At 39.8% G+C, this 20,049-nt stretch overlaps 1 protein-coding gene and 1 long non-coding RNA gene across 25 annotated transcripts in view; one reads left to right on the top strand and one right to left on the bottom strand.

Moving 5' to 3' along the window:
- Positions 1-17,580, top strand: part of LOC308189708 — a 48,896-nt gene extending 31,316 nt beyond the window's left edge. The window contains exon 2 of the long non-coding RNA XR_013946526.1: positions 1,762-17,580. This is a non-coding gene — a long non-coding RNA (uncharacterized lncRNA). The remainder of the gene's footprint in view (positions 1-1,761) is intronic.
- RBMS3 (RNA binding motif single stranded interacting protein 3) overlaps positions 1-20,049 on the bottom strand; it is a gene marked incomplete at its 3' end in the record, with an annotated part of 702,635 nt that overhangs the window by 184,287 nt on the left and 498,299 nt on the right. The gene's annotated exons all lie outside the window — the stretch shown is intronic.

Here is a 20,049-nt window from a genome sequence, read left to right as displayed (position 1 = left end):
GTCCCTCTTCTTTTCTCTGACATGTTTAAAACTAACTTGGCCATACTTTGTGTTTTAATTGAGAGAAACGGGGTTAGGATCACAGGAAGGCTATGCTCATGCATACAAACATATTCTACAAACCTGTAAACTCATTACAAAACAGAAAAAAAAAAGCCTTTTTTTTGATCACAACGGCTGCAATAATTGGAAGTGCAAAAAAAGATGGACTAGTAAAATTAGAATTTAGAGTGTTCATCTAAACACAAAAATATAAATGATTCATACATACTAGCTTGAACGATGCATTTAAGAAATAACATCACAGAGAACATCACCGTATTTGCTGCAGTGTGCAATGTTTTTGTTCTCTAAATTGACCTGGTGCTCCATTTTGACTTCAGGAAAAAAAAAAAAATCCATCCTGCTGGGTGCTTTAGGCCATAAATACGCTGTACATGTAGAATACATAAAATGTTTACATAAACCTCTGAATATTTTAGAATAGATCTGTCTCATTTGATTCACAATCCTGCAGCTGTTGTTCACTAAACTTACACTCCCTTTTTTGACACAGTCAAATACTCCTGATTCTCAGATGGAGGATGACATTCAAGTAAATCAATTTCATTACAAGTTAAACTATTCTACTTGATTGCTTTCAAGAAACAAACAGAGTATGCGCTGTTTCCTCCTCTGTCTCCTACTGATCATTAAGGTCTACCACTTGCCTTAGACATTGTTTACTCTTATTCATGTCTTCCAATACAAGCACATACTACTCCACCTCCTCACGCCAATTCTGGTTACGGCACTTAGTGCTTGGAAAGTACGACAGGCACACATCAGAAACAAGGTAATGAAGATATATGAGTTACATTTGTGTTGCCTATTAAACTAATATTTATCTAATTCCCTCCTCAAAAATATGGGCCACCACAGCTGAGGTCTGTCTGTGACAGTCCGACCCATCCCTCAGCTCTGATGTGTTTTGATCTAGTAGCTCCCTCTCTCCAAAAGTCTTTTCAAGACAGACGACATTATTGACCACCACCACAACTGTGTTCCTGACTACATTGTGTTACTACTGGTGCTTACAGCTGCCTCTTCCAAATCCCTGATGGGAGAGCAGACAGAAAAGAAAAAGAAAAAAAAATTGCTCAGAAAAGGAAGTGAAGGCCCTGCTGTTGCCCAACAAAATATACCGAAGTACAAAATCGGAGCTGTAATTTGAATGTTCACTAGCCAAATTTCTAGCATGTCTGTGGCTGGTTGGGTTCCAAAAGAATTAATGAGGGCTCAGAACATTTCTAATATTGTCTGAAACAGGCAATGCAGCCCTACTTCACATAAAAAGGATATAACATAATGAAGCAATATTATTTTAGCTGATGAAAACAAAAAAAGAGCAGTTCTTACTTTAAACAGTCTCTTGTTTTAACCACTTATAACAAGAGCAGACCAAAAAGTCAGAAAAATAAGAAATACAACCAGCCATATAAAAATTAGTCTTTATTCTTTTGCCCATATTCCTTTTGTCACAAGTATTATGGTCATCTTTATCTATTTTGGGGGGAGAAATAGGTGACTAACCATTCACCAGTGTTGTATACTTTTCCAGTCCTTCACTACAGCATTAAGCAAGCCAGAGGTGCTATTTAGTCATCTCCCCTGTAATAATGTTTTATAGAATGATTTTCCTGTCCAAGATTAAAGACGGAATAATGCAAATGCGTGGTTTTTTTTTTTTTTTTTTTTTTTTTTTTTTTTTTTTTTTTACAGAAAAGAGCAGCACTTCCTTACAGAAGAATAAATCCCTAAGCCTCTCACAAAACCAGCAGCTGAGTAAGAATGGCACCCGGTTGTCCCCAGCATCTTGAGAAGCCACAGAGACTTCTTGCTTTCAGAGCTTAAGCAACATCATTACTTCTACCATACTTCCAAAAAATGCTCTCACCTTAAATTTGCCCATTTGTAAGTGGGCACAAACTGGTCATCCTACTAGAGACAGATTAACTGAGCAATTTATTTATAACAGTGCTCCAGATGCAAATACAAAGTTGAAAAATGAGTAACGTTATAGCTGAGGAAGGTATGATTTTAAGAGTGCTGAGACCCATAGAGCCCCATGTACTGTATTTACCCATCTTCTACTGTTGTTAGCAAGGGGAAAAACACTACAAAGAATATTGATAGTCACTGTTTCCATGGCTCAAAGCCTAATGAAACATTATCGCTTCACTTAATTCCCACAGCTATTGGTTATGAAGAAGCACTGTTTCAAACAACAATATTGATAACGTTAGACTTCATAACAGCATTGCATGCACAACGACTTCAGGGCACTGTATCTGAAAGTGCCTGATGCACTACCATTAATAATCATAATTTTGAGTTCGATATGAAAACTTTGAGAAAAACAAATGTGTCCTCAAGATAATTACACTCAAATTCAAAACAAATGTTTTTTTGAAAAAGAGTGCTGTGGCGTAGACTGTATTGTAGCAGCCCTCCTTTGCGTGCTAGTGATATATTCTCCCCTTACTCCATTCCTTGTCACATGTTAAGTTAAATTCCATGCTCAGGCAGATGTTTAGGAGTTGATGTAGATCAAATAGGTGAGATCCTAGGGCCTGTTTTATGCAAAAAGTCCTTCTGCTGTACCAATATCTAAGAATGCTCGGTATACCTTCTACTTTTAGGAAGACCCCCTATGAAGAGAGGCTCACTAACAGACACATTTTTCCACATAGACTTTTTATTCATTAAGAGGCTCCTTCTTATTTACTGTTCCCCTCATATCCAGAACATATGTGAAGATACGGACTTCTGTGTCATAAATATGGTCTGGCTCTTTTAGGAATGTGTTAGTGTTTCCAACAATCATATTATCTGTTTTTTTATTACTCACTGGTTTCCTGTGTATAATCTTTCCATGTTAAAGCGTCCACCAAAAGGACAGCAGAAAACAAGCACCATTGAAGATGTTTTGAAATTTTTACTGAAAGCTGTTTTTTCCCTAGCAATAACATCAGGATTTTTAAATCTAAAGTCATTCAAGGATAAAAACAGATCTTAGATTACTGAGGTGTTGGGTGTTTCTCTTCTAGTTTTATAGAAATAAAGTTCACCTCCTAGCTACTCAAAGGTGTATTATTATACTTTATAGAGAAATATCATAGTTTACTTCCACAGTACTTACTTCTCTTCCCTAAGCATCTAACAGGCACTCTTGATGAGCTACTGCATTTCACCAGGTTCAGTGCAGCTTTTCTTACCTTGTAGTGGACAACAGTCCAGACCTTGCTGCAAGACTCAAAATTGCAGTTTCCATCCTTTTTTAAGTGAAAATGAGATCACAACAGGGAATGCATCCTCTCCTTTTCAGGTCACCAAAGAGATGTGTGCTTAACGCTATTCACAAGTTTCAAATACGAAAAACAAACCCCAGGAAAGATGAACTAAAGGGATGTGCAGGTCTAACATTCAAAGCTGATCTGATACACATGCTGGTATCCTCATATTTTATTTTTGTACATTTACTTTTCATTATATATAAATGCAATGTCAGAAGTACCTATCATATTTTGCAGTCAGACGTGTATACAGTGACAGGTATAGACACAATATTCTTTTGACTGGTAACTGGTAGTATACTCCAGAGTATACTCCTGTAAATTATACTTCTTTAAATGACTCTGGTTGCTGCTTTTTTTCCCTGTTTGTATTAACCCAAATTTTTACCTAAATGCCACTTTATTCTTACTTAGCAAATCCCTTTATGAAATAAGAAACTGGAAATGTCTCTCCTTCCTAGTCCCATAATATTATAAATGCAATAAGACTAAACGCTAATAAAAGAAAAGGGACAAACTGTAAAAGACGACAAACTGGCTTGGCTTTGTAGCTCACTTGGGCGCTGTGAGGAGCAGAGCTAACCTCAGCAAGCAATGCTCCCTTTCAGCGTATTGTAAAGCTTTGTCACATTGAGACTTAGGGAGAAATTGAAGCTTCCATTCAACTCAATAGGCCATGGTAGAAATTTATCCTGCCTGGTCTTCATTAAACTTGTAAAACATGACTGGTGGAGTGCAGTGCATAACCCACTCTAATAACACAGTTTAAACACCAGTCAACACAATAGAAGAGGTAGAGAAACGTGACAGAAGTATTAAAGCTAAGTCAGCCCTGAAATGTCTGGAGTTGTTTAAATGTCTATCCAAATCTCTTTGGACTTAGAAGCAAGAAGAGAAGTCTTGTGTGAACATAGTAATATTTTTCTCTAGTACCTGTTTGCAGTCAGGCTTCAAGTACCAAGAAAAAAAGACCAAGATATCAAAAAAAAAAATGTATGGATAAAAAGAACCATTCTTTTTCCCTTTTCACCTCTCACTGGTTGAAATCACTCTGTCACCCCACAGAATACTTAACTCTAATGAAATGTTTCACTTCAAAGAGTTCCTATACTATCTTAAGAAGGAAATATGACGCATCTATTCTCCAAGGAAGAGTAAACAGTAATCTAACGTTCTGCTGATTTGTAGGGTGTGCGCTGGGAGGGACAGCATTCAGTAAATGCCAAAACCAGTCCCAAATAAAATGAAAACAAAATAAAAAGAAAGCATATATTACAAATTCAGTGATAAGGCAAATTGTTTTTGAAAGAAAAGACACTTTTCTGATTACTGTTTTCAGCAATTTTCTCTTAAAAACATCATATTGATTATTCATCTCTGAGCATTTTGAAAGTATATTTGTGGACGCCCTTCACTAGCCCGATTAGTAGCTTACAGCATTATTGGCAGAAAGCTGGTATTAAGTGGGTTTAGTTTCAGAGAGGTGTGTCTAGTCAAACTTGCAAGTTTTGCAGCAAAGAGCACGCTTCCTTTGAGGTTTTTAATTTTGGGAGAATTTTCCCTTTTGAGGTAGAGATCCAGCAAAATTTCAGTGCTGTTGACTTCACAGAATTTATTTGATTTCAAACTTTAACATCAATAAAAATTCAGGGGAGATATCTGAGAACAGGCTTATTGAACTTATCTCAAGCTATACTGATGAATAGGAAAATAATGTCCAAAACATAAATAAATGTACAGAACATTTGTAAGGATCTGAAAGACTCTCATCCAAAAGAAGATTGTTTTGTTAAGTCTTTTTCTATCTTTCTTGCTTAAGTACTACAGGCAATAGAATTATTTCCACAATGTTTCTTCATAAAGTAAGTGTTCAAGTGAATCAGTACTTGTAAACAAGCTCTACTGAGGATTCATGCTGCCAATTTAAGATAAACTATTCTGTATATTCAACTCCATTTCTCTGGTAAAATTTCCCTAATGAAATGTAGTAAAACTCACAAACCATCAGATCAACACACACCAGCAAAATTAAACCCCTGAGAATATTCACTGCTTTATTTTTATTAGTACTGTTTTAAATATTCAAAATGTATGGGTCATAAAATTATGCTTAGGGCAACATTTTCTCATAAGTTCATTTGTGCATGTTTTAAAATAGATTTAAAAACTAAGTAACTTCAATCGCAACCTTAATGCAGAGACAAACAGCAGAAGTAGCGATGGAGGCAGATCTAAATACCCCCCTCCTCAAATTATTAATTTTAGGGTATTTTAGGGCTAAAGAATGCCCCGGGCAGTAAAAGGAATGCATTTAAATGCCTGAAGCAGTTTATATAACGCTTCAAATTTCTAGAGCTGCCTCCACATTCCCTTCCTTACAAACACAAGATAAAATTACTTGGAATTTCCTTATATTATTACTTAATATAGGACAAACAATAACACCGTCAAAAGTCAGACAAGGTGACCCGTGATTATTTTTCATGGAAAGATCACAAGACGATACAAAATCTGACCAGCTGGTTAGAAAAACGGGTTTGCACCTAGCTTGCACACATCCCCCTTGGCATACAATTTAACATGTCATTACCCTGGTACAAAACCCACGAGGAGAAGTTCACACCTTTACTTTCTTGAAGCAGCTGTGGCATGACGCCATGCTCTGGCACGCCAGCCCACTCTCAGCGCACCCAGGGCCAGCCAAGTGCTATGGGCAGCACCCAGACTCGGCCCCGCAGTCTTGTACTCCACGTACCTCACGGAGCTATCGATCAGCATCTCTGCAGCCGATCGCACAGAGTAAGCGAGGGAGAGCCACGATGTGATTTGAAGGGGAGAATTTTTTTTTTTTTTCCCCTCAACCAAACCAAGACAGCCTGCGATACAACATGGATATCTTCAGGAGATAAGGGATGCGTTATCTGCAGCCACTGGGAGAGGAGTGACCTCATGCTCACCTCAGGAATCAAAGAATGCCAAGTTGCAGAGGACAGCCTCGCCACTCCTTTTTTTTTTTTTTTCTTTTTTTTTCCTTCATCTGAATATAAAAGCAAGGATGAAGAAGCAGCAGAGGGTAGCGGCAGGTTGTGTGGCCTGCCAGACACTAGAGGAAGAGAAGCTGCTGTTAATGTGATCTGCGGTGGACAGGAGACCTCGTATTTATCTGCAAGGGCTTGGAAGTACCAGGGGGATACTGAGTGTAAGCTACACGGCTGCACAACGCAGGCTTTGAACTGAGCTGCACTCTGCCCAGCTTTCAGGTTAGCATGAGCTAGAAGGAAGACAGGTAGGTACTGGAACCCGCTGGCATGGAAGAGACATCATGAGAAGGCAGCAATACATTGGCCTGTTTGTGCCACCAGGAGAGGACAGAGAAGCTGCAGGAGGGCCTCTCTGCACAGCCCGCTCAACCACACCACAGAGCTTTTTTCTCTTTCTCTGCTTCCTCCCCTCTTTCGTTCTTCCTCTCTCCTTCTCTTTCATCACTGTCCCCTCTAGAAAAAGACATTAATTTCCACTTTCTTGAGCCCTTTGCTCACAGGCAGGAGCAGAAGCTTCCACACACAGCGAGATCTGATGCCAGTGCCTCCTGGGTGCAGGCTCTGCAACTGCCCAGTTCTGTGAGGGATTCCCTGTGTGACGAAGTTGTTTTTTAATACCCATCTCTTGGCTTCTTAAAAGATATTACCACAGTGCAAACTGGCTGGAGACCCCCTACAGCAGAAGAATGCCTGGCTGGAGTCCTTCTCAGTGTTAGGAAAGGCTCTTATTATCACCCATGGATAACGCCAGTCGACAGCCAGACTGGCAACACAGACGAGTAGGCCTGGGAAGGAGCAACAGGTTCTGGTCTTGGATCCAGCCTGTTATCATCAGGAGTCTGGAGCAAAACCCAGACCTCTCTTTTGATCTGGAGTCAGATCTAGGTACCAAGTTTTATCCTTCTGTGCTACAAAGTTTTGCATCCAAGAAAAGCCTTGGCTCTCCTTCACAACAGGTCCTAAATGTAATTTCACAGAAAAGTGAAAAGTTGTTTTTGAGGAGAATCTTAAAGCATACATCTGATTATCCCTACAGGCCTGAAGCAGAGAAGATAGTATTTCTAAACAAAAGGAGTGAAATGCAATGCGTATCACACAGTACGCAGCCTTGAGACAGACAAACGGATGCGAAACACATGGCTTATGAACCTTTGCTTTGGTTTCTTTTTTTGGTTCAGGCTTCCCATGCCAGAAAATGATAGTAAGATAAGAGTCCAAACTGACTGGCCACACAAAGCCCACTTTGTTTTACTATGCAGAGAGGTAAGGTGTATTTTTTTAGCTAAGAATCTATATAAAAAAAAAAAACTTTTTAAGGAATCCAATTAAGTCACACAGCAGACAGGAAGAAGGAACAACGCTGGGGAAATGCAGAATAGGATAACCTTTCTCTAGAAAGTTGTCAATGTTTGAAAGTGACAGGACTCAAATCCACAAGCGACCATGTACAGAGAGTGCCTCAGAAACACCGTATGATATTGTAGCTGGTTGAAAACTATTTTTATCAAAAAAAGCCTTTCAAATGCAAGGGTGAATATAACAGCCAACAAATCACCTAAATGCTTTTCATAACAAATTCTCAATAGAGTATTATTTAAATATTAAGACTTATAATTGATGAAATTGCTATTATAAAATATTATGTTAGCGATAATATTTCCTGAAACCTCCTCCTTGCATTATACTGTTCTTTATTCTAATTTCAGGCAGCCTTTCTAACATGAAATGCCAACATGGCACACATCAATGGCCTCGAGGGTATAATTAACACTTGTTATTTACATTTATTTTTTAAAATAATTAACTAGGAGCATGTCTAATGAATGGTAATGGGGCTTAAATTGAGACACAATATGTCAGCTACCTTGCCATTTAGACAAGAACTCTCATGCAGCACTGGGCTGATCAGACCGACTGGGCTGAAGCGAGAGCCCTGAGGATCGCGCTGTTTCACGCCTTCATCCTTCTCCGCCAGGGTGAAGTCAACGGCATGGCATGTACTGCCTGCGTATTGGTAACTTGGAAAGTACTGATTTTCAGCAGCTGATACAGCAAATATCAACGAGTTAAGGCACCAGTTTCTTTTTTTGTAGGCTTCCAAAATAAAAATTGAGTCTAACCCATACACTAAGCTAAACCCTCTACGGTCCTTTGTTACTACCCTCTCTTTGCTTTCCATCACTCATAGGGATGTCCTCAGTTGACACAGTTTATGACATGGCATAAGCAGCTACGCAAGCCAGAATAAGCCTCTGACTCAGAAAGAAGCTATGCATAAAGAAAATCCACGCACAGTGATGTACTTTCAAAATGCATGACCTCATTCTTCCCCAGTAAGGCTCTGAAAGAGAAACAGACCCAAACAAAACATTTTGCAGAGTGAAACATGAAACCGGTGTCTGCTATTTCCCTTCCAAGAGTGAAAAGCAAATTGCAAATGTGTAATCGATGTAACAATGTTCCTGTCCACTTAGTAAAAGAATAAATCCATTTTCCCAGCATCCTGAAAGATTTTGCCATCACAGTACACTTGAAGTAAAAGCAAATAATTGACTTATAAACACATATTCATTCTAACTTGATCACTGGTTGGGGTTGCTGTTAGTAGTCATGTCCATGACTTAACAAATATGTGATTTGCAATGCTTCATTTCTCACACAGACTCATATAATCAGTTCAAATCTTTTATAGGTTTAGACAAAGTCCCTCATTTTTCATGTATGGATTCAACTGTATTTTCATAAACAATTAACAGTTCTTTATATGTAAAACATATCCCTTAGGATGCACAAAAAATCACAGTAGAAAGAAAAAGGCCCTTTTTTTTGAAGAACAAAACACCTACCACATATCAAATAATCAGATGAATGAAGTTTCAGGTTGTAAATACAATAATGAAGGAAGTAGAAGAAACATGATATTGAAAAATATGAGTACAAGAGTACAGTATCAAGAGTACAGTTATGTTATGTAAATTACTTATTATCTTCCTCCCCGTCTTTAACTTCTTTCCCTAGGTCTGTCCATTTTCAGACAATTTTTGTCTTCCTTTTAAATTTGTCCTTGTCCTCCCTTCTTCCGGGTCATTTTTCTGGCCTACTGTCATGGGCTGTATTGCTGATATTTGATGAAACCTACTCAATTTAGGCAATTATTGCACACACTACTACCTGTGAGTTGATAGTAAAAGGCTGCAATACCTAACACACATCAGTTTACATCAGCACAACTATTCCATATAGTACTATGATGACAAATTAAAGAAATACCAAAATGAGGATTAAAGAAATAGAGACTTAACTAGATCTATATACTACCTTGTACGCTATATACAGCATTCGAGTAAAAACTGCCCCAAATAATGGTGTAAAGTATGATTTAATTCCTTAATAGGGCTGAAGTAAAATTAGAACTCATACAATTATCACTGCAGAGTATAGCAAGTCTACTCTTTTGGCCTGAATTGTATACATTTTGCTTTTCTGCATATATACATGTGCATATATGTGCTTCAACTCAAAATAAAAACAGAAGAGGAATAATGCTCCCATTTTAATCCTACACATTTTAAGTTTCAAAACAGCCAAATATTTTTGAGTAATTGTATGAGCAAGGGCAGTTGCAGTAACTAAAGAAAGATTGTTTTGACTACAACATATGATATACAAAAAAGAAAAAGTAGCACCAACACATACATACAACTGTGTATATTTCTATTCTGAAAGTAGGAAAACAGCAAATATAATGCATATGCTAAGAGAAACTAGAAGGTGGTATTCTAGACAGAAAATGTACTGTACCTGTAATATCTGTCAGTGTGAATAATTTCTTGGCTGCTGGCTAGAATATATTCTGCAGTTCATTTTGTTTTATCACATTATTCACACTTTTTTCTGGAACAAGCAGTTCTCTTCTTATAAGACTACAGTCTAGTGGAACAAATGAGCTCAAGCCTATGATTGATTCTCTAACATAGTTGAGATGCTATAGCTTTATTCACTTTTTTAAAACGGCTTTATTCATTTACTACCTCCAGCATGACTCCAGAGTGTCAGTGCTGAGAAACTGCATTGTGAAATGTTCACTCGGCACTCAAGGAGGTGGTGGGTTCTTTTTCCTTTTTTTTTTTTAGAAGTAAATTCCATGATAAGGAGGAGGAGAAGTGGCCGATACAGACAGACCGTCTCTGCTCACAAGTTCACAAAGTGCACTCCCAGAAATATTTTCTAAAAGCTTATCAGTCTAAACATTCCTCTTCGGCTCTGTTTCCCTGACAAAATGCTGTGAGAGTCTATTTGGATCAAGGCAGCAACTCCCTGCTTTATTTCCTGCTGGAGAGCAAGCACGAATGGGAAATCCGCAGCATCCTCACCAGGGCCCCTTTATAAGCTAAAGCCATGCTATGGATGAGAAAGTTTTGCACAACGCTGTTCTGCTCTAATGTCATCTCAAAGTAACCCCTTTTTCCACTGCCTACATCTTTTTATTATACCTCTATAATAATAAAATAAAATAAAGGTATTTGGGGAAAACACTATTTACACAGAAGTCATTGCAATCTCCTCGTGCATGACTCTTGTGCTAATGACTAGGACTACCATGGGCTTCTGTTTCCGTGGACTTGCCCTTTTTTCTGGTGGACATTTTGTCTAGAAAGAAGGAGGGAAAAGCCATTAGCCCAAGATTTTCCTTGATGTCTCAAACCCATAATAAGCGGGCTGAATGGCTCATGCACAGATATCTCTGCTCAGAAAATCCCATAAAGTGGGGGACAAATTCATTCATTCTCATTTTCAAAACCAGGCTTTCAGAATAATCCTGGCTAACTAACTACATTCCCGAAACATCCTAGTAAAGCAGAGATTTCCAAAAGGCCACCAGGAATAAAAGAAATTGTCGTATCATCTGCTAGCTTTACAAATCAAAGAAGCAGTAAAAAGGTTAAAGGAAAACGTGGCTGTTCTTCAGGTTTAGGTACAATCTAAAAATGACCTAGCTGTCTTTCTTCGAGACCAATGAAAGCAGCAGCTCAACTCAGCTGGGCTCCATCACCTGGAAACAGTATCAGCTCAGAGTCAATTTTACAGTATAAACTTCAAGATGCATGCAGGTGAAATACAATGGCAATTAAAGCTGGTTTTAGAACATAAGGTGAAAATAGCGTTGCACATGTGGAATAACAATATCCACAAATATCTGATGTTATATATATATATATATATATATTATTTTTATTTTTGCCCTAAACCCAGTTTTAAAAACACTTTGCTACGTATTTATTCTTTTAAATGCAGGACTTTAGACTGGATAGTAAACACAGTTTATAATGCTGCTTAAGTCTCTAAAAGGGAGACAAGAAGTAAAAACGTGTATGAAATTAACTCAAGTTACATGTCACAAAATGACCTTTATAAGTTCCCCTTAAAAGAAAAGAAAAGCAGCTGTATAATTTATACTGTCACAATCTTTAAAAGGTTCAGAAGGTTGGATAAGAAACCTAATTCAAATATTTGGAACTCAACCACTGGATTTTGGACTCCTTCCTCTTCTAAAGACTTAACTTTGTTTATCAGCAAGTCTTGTGTTGTGCAAATAAAATTATAACCATGTAACTGAGCAAGCAAGAGAGACCTTTATATCAAAAGTACTCTATGAAGAGAACAACTGTGTAAAAAGCACCGTGCAAACCGATACAACTGGGAGCAGAAGCAAGCTACATTAGTTCACGAGCTCAAGGATCTCAAGAAAAGAAAGTTTTCTTTCTCCAAAAGCTCTAACCCACCTCTTTGTGATGTAGAGGACATGAGAAATAAAGGGTACAGAACTTCCTAGGAACTTCAGGCACAGAGAGACAGATGAAGCCACAGATGGTTCTTACTTCTGCTCTCAGAAGTGCTCCTTTCTTTTAGAAGATGTCTTATGGTGTTAGATACTAGCCCTGCTGTGGGAAGAGACTGTATCCACCTCTCTGCTTTAAAACTAATATGCCCTGGGTGCTACAAGAGCTTTTTAAAAAATATATAGCAAACAAAACCTTTGTCTTTCTGAAGGACATATGAGTATTACCCATTTCTCACAATCTCCTTTAAACTTGACTTGTAAATGGACTCTAAATCCTTTCCCCTGCAACAAAGGAATAGCCTTGCAGCACTGCACCCTGCCCGTGGTGTTACACACTTATCTGCCATCGTGTGTTATTAAAGTTGGTATGATTCAGCTCAGGTTAGTCATAAATGTGAAGCTTTTTTCTTTCTTCCCATTTATTTAGATCACTAATGTCATTTTCAGCTTAGGGGAGAACCTGTAACTCCTCTGAACTAGCTAGAAGCCTTTCTCAATTTGGGAATTTGTAGTTCATATGCTTTCTTCATGCTGCCTCTTCTGATGTCCTGGCCAGCAGTTTCAGGCAAAAGGCCGGGAACCAGAAGTCACAGCTAGTGAAGGACCTGGTGCCCCTCCACCTCTAGCTACGGGCATCCCGACTGCTGCCGCAGGCTCTGCAGAGCAGCTCACCACCACAGTGACTTCTTCGCTTTGTGCCTGTAAACGAGGCTGAGGATTTGGCACTCTTCTGAATGCTTAATTCAATTACAACTAACAGGGAAGAAACGTGTGCTAGTTCTCAGCCTCCTCCTCACAAGCAGGGACTTCTCATTTCTCCTCCTACCCCCTCGGCACGGCAATTTGGAACACAATCCTGTGTCTGTTGTACGTGACTTGGATTGGACTATCACTGCTCCAGCTATTGATGGCCCATAAACTATTGTTCTGTCAATTGCATTGTAAGGCTCTTTGTGTGGAAATGATGGATGAAATGGGATACGTATTACTTAATGATTAGACTTCTGCAAAACATGTTCAAACAGATATGCCAGGCTTGATGATACCTTATTATCATCAATGAAACAGAGACAGCATAATGGTGCCATGTATGTATTTCATGGCAGTAAATGCAAGCGAAATGTTTCTGTTTCAAACCCCGACAGCTCCTTAGTCTCAGTTATTTCAGTTCAGCTAAAGATGACATGCTAAAATGAGGGCATTTATTACTAAGTGGCATTAAGAAGGGGGATATTTAACCTACCATTGAAATGCTTACAGCAATGCGTGGAGAAATCATCTAATGTGTGCTGGCAGTAATTTATGACATCGGAAAAAATGCTATCATCTTTTTTTCCACTGTCTATGGTCTGGCTTTGCAAACTGCAAGCCCTGAGGAGCAAGTTTGATATAATATGGCTAATGAGAATAAGTGAGCGCACTGCAATATTCTTAAAGGGTTACACTGCTGAGTCTTTGACTCTCTATACTTTTTAATTTCCTTGTACAAACAGTGCAGTGAAAACGGCAAAATCCATTTGGCTGGTCTGTGCTACAAATTAAATCCTTGATTAAATTTTGGCAATTACTTCTCCGGGTCTTTTTCATTTAAACATTTTTAATTCATTTGAATAAGCTTCTTAATCATGATTCTGGCAATCCATTGTATAGCAAGACAAACTCTAATAAATGCTGTAATGCAGCAACAAACAGAAAGATAGATGGATGCTAAAAAGGAAGGGTTCTGTCTTTTTATTTCGATAAGTGTAGCTTATATCCATCTTTCATGAAAGTTGTATTCCAGGCTTCTCTGATGTTGCAATTTATCTCATTATGTGTTGACATTTTCCTTTGTGATGTCAAAAGCTAATAAAGATTCCAGGTACGGTTTCAAACCCTCTTAATAAGAGGGTGAAAGAAAGATTAAATCATCCTTAATGCACAAATCAATAGTATAGTCAACCAAAGGGTACAAATTAAGAGGGAAATGTGAAGGGCTGTCACTCTTCTAACAGGAAAGATGCTAGATGGACATTTTCAGAAAAGGTGCTTGAATTTAGCTTCTCAGCCTTTACTGCACAGAATTATATTACCCGGTGAAAAATTACCCCACAGCTTGAGCTATTTGCCAGCCTTTTTTTTTTTTCTTTCTTTTCATCTGTGAAGACAGACAGGAGATAGCAGGTGGTAAAGTACCTCCTCAGCTACAGAGGAAGGTCCAGAGCCCTCTGAGTGTGGAAAGCAGTGCTGCACTACTTTGTGCAAAAAAGATGTGGGGAAAAGGAAGGTCAACTGGATGAGGAAAAAGAGGAAGGAAAGAACAGAAATAAAAATAAACCTTTTAGTGCAAACAAAACCAAGTGGAACTAAATAAACGTTAACCATTTCTTTTTAATTATTGTGCTACCAGTCTACTGATGGTATAATGTGAGGAAAATATTGACAGAGACTCAAAATTTCACACAGCCTCTGGAAAATAAAGGGTTAAAGTCTAACTGCAAGGCCAGTTCTGTCGGACATGAAACATGCTACTATTTAACCTGCAGCTCTCCTACTCCTGCAACCTCTGGAAAGGCTTAATGTGAACCAAAAGAGAAAAGAGCACCTCTATGATCCTGAGAGGATAAACAAAGGGACTGCAGATGCCCTGTTCATTTCCCCTTCCCTTCAGCCAAAAGACACCTGTAGACTTTTTCCCACTGCATACCAGGGACCTGGCTTAAGTAGCTGAGAAAGGAGAAGAGTTAAAAAGATATGCGTTTGTTGATGTGCACCTAGTGCAAGTTCCCTTACATCTGACATTGTGAGCTCAGTGTAAGGTGAAGGCACCAAGCAGCCAGACAAATGAAAGACCTAGGAAAGAATCCACAGATTATATCGAGAATTAGCAAAGGGGAGACGCTAACTCTTGGTAAGCTGTCATAACATTTGTATCCGCCTCACTTTCACAAAATTGAGACAACTGAGTCTTGGGGATGTAGGCTGAAAGGTGCTGGTTCTGAGTACTACTTAGTGAGCATTCAGGGGATATAAAGAGTGGGTAAGCTCACCTGCTTGGCATACAGCAGCAGCAGGTAGTGATATATTACCCAAATGAGAGGTCTGTCAATGCCATGTACCTGTGCTTGAGCTCCATTTCACCAATACATAGAGCCATTTTAAACTTCAAATGCTGAGCCATATAATTCAGCCTACAAGTTAATAAAATTGTGGTTTCCTTTTTAAAGCCTCTTCTCATGTCAGAATCTCATTCTCTGGAGTGTTCTTATCAAACCTGTGTTATGATCCTGAATGAAAAGCTACTGCCTGAGTAATACCACAATGAAGAGGGGAAAAAGTCTCAAACAAAGAACAACAGAGGAAAATCCTTACCAATGTAAAAACCTTCAGCACATCACAACAAATCATACACAGCACAGATGACAAACACTCCAGATCCATCACCAGTACAGAAAAATAAGCTACCATGATCTATTTGTATAAGCATGGTGACAGAAAAGGAATGAGGGAAGAATTCACAAGGAAATGACAAGCTCTGTGCTTGTAATTTTCAGATTATTGACATTTTCTCTACACAGAGTGGCTTCAAAAGCCAACTGTAACTCTAAATTCTCTTCTCGCATAAGTGAGGGACAATGAGCCTCCCAATATTCGATTCAATATAATCTGAAGTTTGAGTTAAGCATAATTAAAAGCAAAATGTCATGTATAAACGCTGGTGTACCAAAGGTTGGGTCTCATATGTAAGTTTAGATGATGGAAAGGGGAAGACTTGAAGATAACACCTTCAGGATCAGCATTCTATTGCAAATAATGTCATTTCTGCAGAATCACTTTAATTTAATAAATCCAGGTAGAAGATGCAAAGACTTTCTTACCACGCTGAGAAACTATGGCCTGAATTACACTTCTTGATGCACAGAAACGTCTCTACATGAAACGTGGCAGCGCACGGGAGACATGCAGCTCAACATCTTCCATCACTAACCAAATGATGACAACAACAACAACAACTCCAACAACTCAAATTTTTCTCGCAGCTGGGCTCTTCACAGGTGCCTATCTTCTGCTTTGGTAAGATATTTCTATTTTCTACACATTCTGAACATTACCTCAGTTTGGATGTGAAGGAAAAGCTCCTCTGTTTCGAAAGCAATGAGAAATGTAACTACTGGCTGCTTAACTGGTGCATCGATAAATTTCTGACATGAATCAGTATGTATTACAGGCTTTGCTGCAGGAGAGATGTATAACTTCCATAACCGAAGGCTGGAGAAAGATGGCACTGCATTCAGACAATTCCTCCTCTCAACTAGCCATCACCTGGCAAGCTTTTTTTTTTCTTCCCCCCTTTTTTTTTCTTTTTTTTTTTTTTTTTTTTTAACAGCTCCATTATATTTTTTCTTGTTATTTTTAAGTAAAATCTTCCTACAAGCTTCAATTCCAGCACATCACAGCCTGCCAAATTCATCTGCTTATAGCCTTAGGCTGGAACATCTTTTGAAACTCAGTTTCTATAGAGGACAGATCATACCCCTGTGTCGTACCCACTATCCTGCCCAGCTGGCACCTCCTGAGCGCCCAGAGGGGCACCTTCAGGATGCGGCGGCTGGCAGAGAGACACCCTCTGTTAATAAATGTCGGGGCAGGCTGCAGCCCGGCGCTCATCAGGACATTACCATGCAAGCCAGCATGTTACTCTTTTCTATTCAGTCCCTAAAGGAATCGTGTTTGACAGAACTGAACAGCTGCTGTGTATTTAGAGATGTGAATGTATTGCATTATTTAATGAATTGTGTCATTTTAATATAATTATTACTAAAAGTCTGAACGTAAGCCTATTTTTATTTATGCTTAGAATTTTTACCCACTAAGCATTTTCAACTCTGCTTGCAGCCAAAAGTGTTTTCTTTCCTTTCCAGAGAGTACCAGGACTGTAGCTGCACTGCTTGCACTTAAGCCAGCTCCCCTGCATGCCACTCATACCCCTATCTTGCATGCAGCATTTCTGGGCTTTTAACAAATTACATCCCCACAATGATTCCTGTTCCTCCCCGTTTTTGTAAAACTCTTTTTATTTTCCCAGTGCCTCCACCTACATATCCTCTCTTACCTAATACCATGACAGCTATATCTATGCCAAAAAAGTCTCGCGTATGAATTACTCCCTCATGTGCAAAGCCAGTTCCTCACACGGAGGAAAGGATGAATTTCAAGAAGCCACTTGCTGCTACCAATACCTCAAAATGTGCAGTCGGAGAGGCACCACCTCAGCCGGGCAGCTCTCACTGCCAAGCCCTCGGCAGAGCTCTGCTCCCATCCCGCACAAGGACACGACCATGCTGTTTGGATACCGGCGTTCACTTTTCCTTCACAATAGTAACACTAATGAACCCACAGGGTTATCAGAAATAGAGGGAATGAAAAGGGAACACAGGGCACGACACTTTCGTTCCTTGTGACTGGAATCCATGGTGTGACTCGACCCTGGGCCACTTAAAATTACAGCCAGGCTTTAGAGGCGGCGCTCTGCCTCGCCAGGGGACGGATACAGAACGACTGGTAGCACGGCTCTGGTGACCACATGCATTTGCAGGCTTCCACGTTTTCATTTTATGCACTTATGCAATAACCTCATTTCTGAAAGTCATCTGGAATCCTTCTCTAGGGCCTGGACCCTGGGCCTGACACATGTTCTTTTTGGAAGGTGTTTCTGGTTTCCCAACTGTTCTTCTGGATTGCTCTAGGGTTTACAGACACTCCAGCGCTGGACATAGCCTCACGCCTCGTTCGCATACCTTTATATTGCTACATTACTGGGTGGATACTGAATTACTCATCACCACGGGTCACTGAAATATTCACCTATTACTTCATTTGCAGTAGATGTTCCTGTGGATGCCAGCCAAGTTAATCTTGAATATGTTTTTCACTTGCAGCATTAGACGAAAGATGCCGTTGCTTTTTTCTAAAATATCCGTTACTATCAGAAGGAAAATGTATCTCAATGCATCTTTCTGTACAGGCTGCACACTGTTGACATTTTAAATCAATCAATTGAAAAAAGGGATGTTGCTAACTTGCCTCTTAGAATGTTTAAACGTAGAATGTGTGTACATCAAACTGTTCCACACTGGTTTCTGTAAGATACCAAGTATTTCTTTATAATAGCCAGATTGAACTGCTTAGGTTATAAAATCCCATTCAGTCTTTAACAGCATAGAGAAGGTGGCCACAGAGGGCAGGGCACTGTTCCCGTCTGCAGAAGGAGATAACATCACATGAAACCATCAGACAACAGGTTTAGAATAACTGCACAAAAAATAATTAAACTTGGGAACTCACTGCCATAGGATATTTCAGATGTGTGCTTTCACAAAGTGCTAAATACTGAAAAAAGACCAAATCTATGTGGAGCAATCCAACTCAGAGACCTCATTATATATAATGTCTGTATTTGCATATTGTATCCTTACATGCCTCAGAAGAAAGACACAAGCACACCGAAAGACTCTTGCACCAGTGCACCCAGGCATGATGCTGCTTAACCTGTCCCTTATTACGAGTTGCCGTTTGCAAATTGAAAGGGGGAGCTCTGGACAGGAGGGATTTAACTTGTTCCTCCTGAGGGGGTGCTTAAAATCCAGCCCCCTTCCCGAGCAGCCACAACTTCAGAAGGCAGCAGAAAAATCCTGACAGGCACTCTAATGAAAACGTGGTCTGTTGTAGTCCCTGTCATAAAGCAAAATTCAAAGAAAAGCAGCAGCCAGTGGGGCTGCACAGGGGGCTACTCTGAGGGTTTGGGAAAAAGAAAAGAAAAAAAAAGGGTATACTGGAACATCCACGTAAGACTGCAGGACTACAGAGAATAAGTTAAAACTTTCAGGGAAAGTAAGAGGAACAGAACAGCAAGTGGAGCTCGCGCTAGCCAAAGGGATTAAGGGGAGTAAGAAAGCCTTTTACAAATACTTAACGTCAGGCAGAAAGAAGATAGAAGAGGTTCACTAATAAATGAAAGCTGGGACAAAGAACAGACAGTGACTCTGAAATGAATAAATCGGCTTTTAACAAGGGACATAAATAAGAGGAGGCTGGATAATGAAACGCAAGGCTGGAGAAAAGGCAGGTGAAGGAAAGCCTGGCTGCAGCACGTAGGCGAGGAGGAGGAGGTGTGGGGCAGCAGAGGAGCCTCTCTTCAGTAGGGTTTCCCACCTGTGCCAGGCAGAGGAGATGCCACGACCCTCCAAAGGGGTCCCCGTTAGTAGTGCAAGGCTGTGTCAGCAACTTCTGCTGGTTCAGCAGCCTTTCTCCTCCTCCTCACCCACATCAGGGCCCAAGTGAAGGGCAAGGAGCTCCTCCCAGGATCTTGCAGAAATAACTGACTGCACGACGCTCCAGATGGGAGCATGTGAAGCCAAAAGTCTGTATATTTGGCCCAGAAGCATGGTGTGAGGCTGCTGGAGAGGATGAAGTGGGGATTCCCTGCCTATAATTTCACTGTACCATACGGGCACTTGACATACGCTGTCTCCCTGTGAAGGAAGACACATTGGGCCCAACATCCTGGTTTACAGACCGGTCCTGCTGTGCTGCGTCTTGCAGCAATGCCCCTCTGGGAAGGATCAGGCTCACCCTGATCCCTTATTTTCGGACCCCACTTGCCAAGAAGAATGCTACAAATGCAATGGAAACGTGGTCCATGTAGCGGCTCTCTAAAACTATGCCAAAATGGTAGCAGGGCAGTAAGACGTCAGTGCCTGAAGAATCACGCAATTTCTGAGAAACTTCCATTCAGAAAAAAAGATATTAAATAGTTTAATAAATTCATGCGCGTTTTCATGATGATCATCTG

The sequence above is a fragment of the Anser brachyrhynchus genome, assembly GCF_964034855.1.
Source record: "Anser brachyrhynchus genome assembly, chromosome: 2".
NCBI lineage: Eukaryota > Metazoa > Chordata > Aves > Anseriformes > Anatidae > Anser > Anser brachyrhynchus.
The sequence above is the reverse complement of the archived record's forward strand: the minus strand, read 5'-3'. Positions and strand labels throughout refer to the sequence as shown.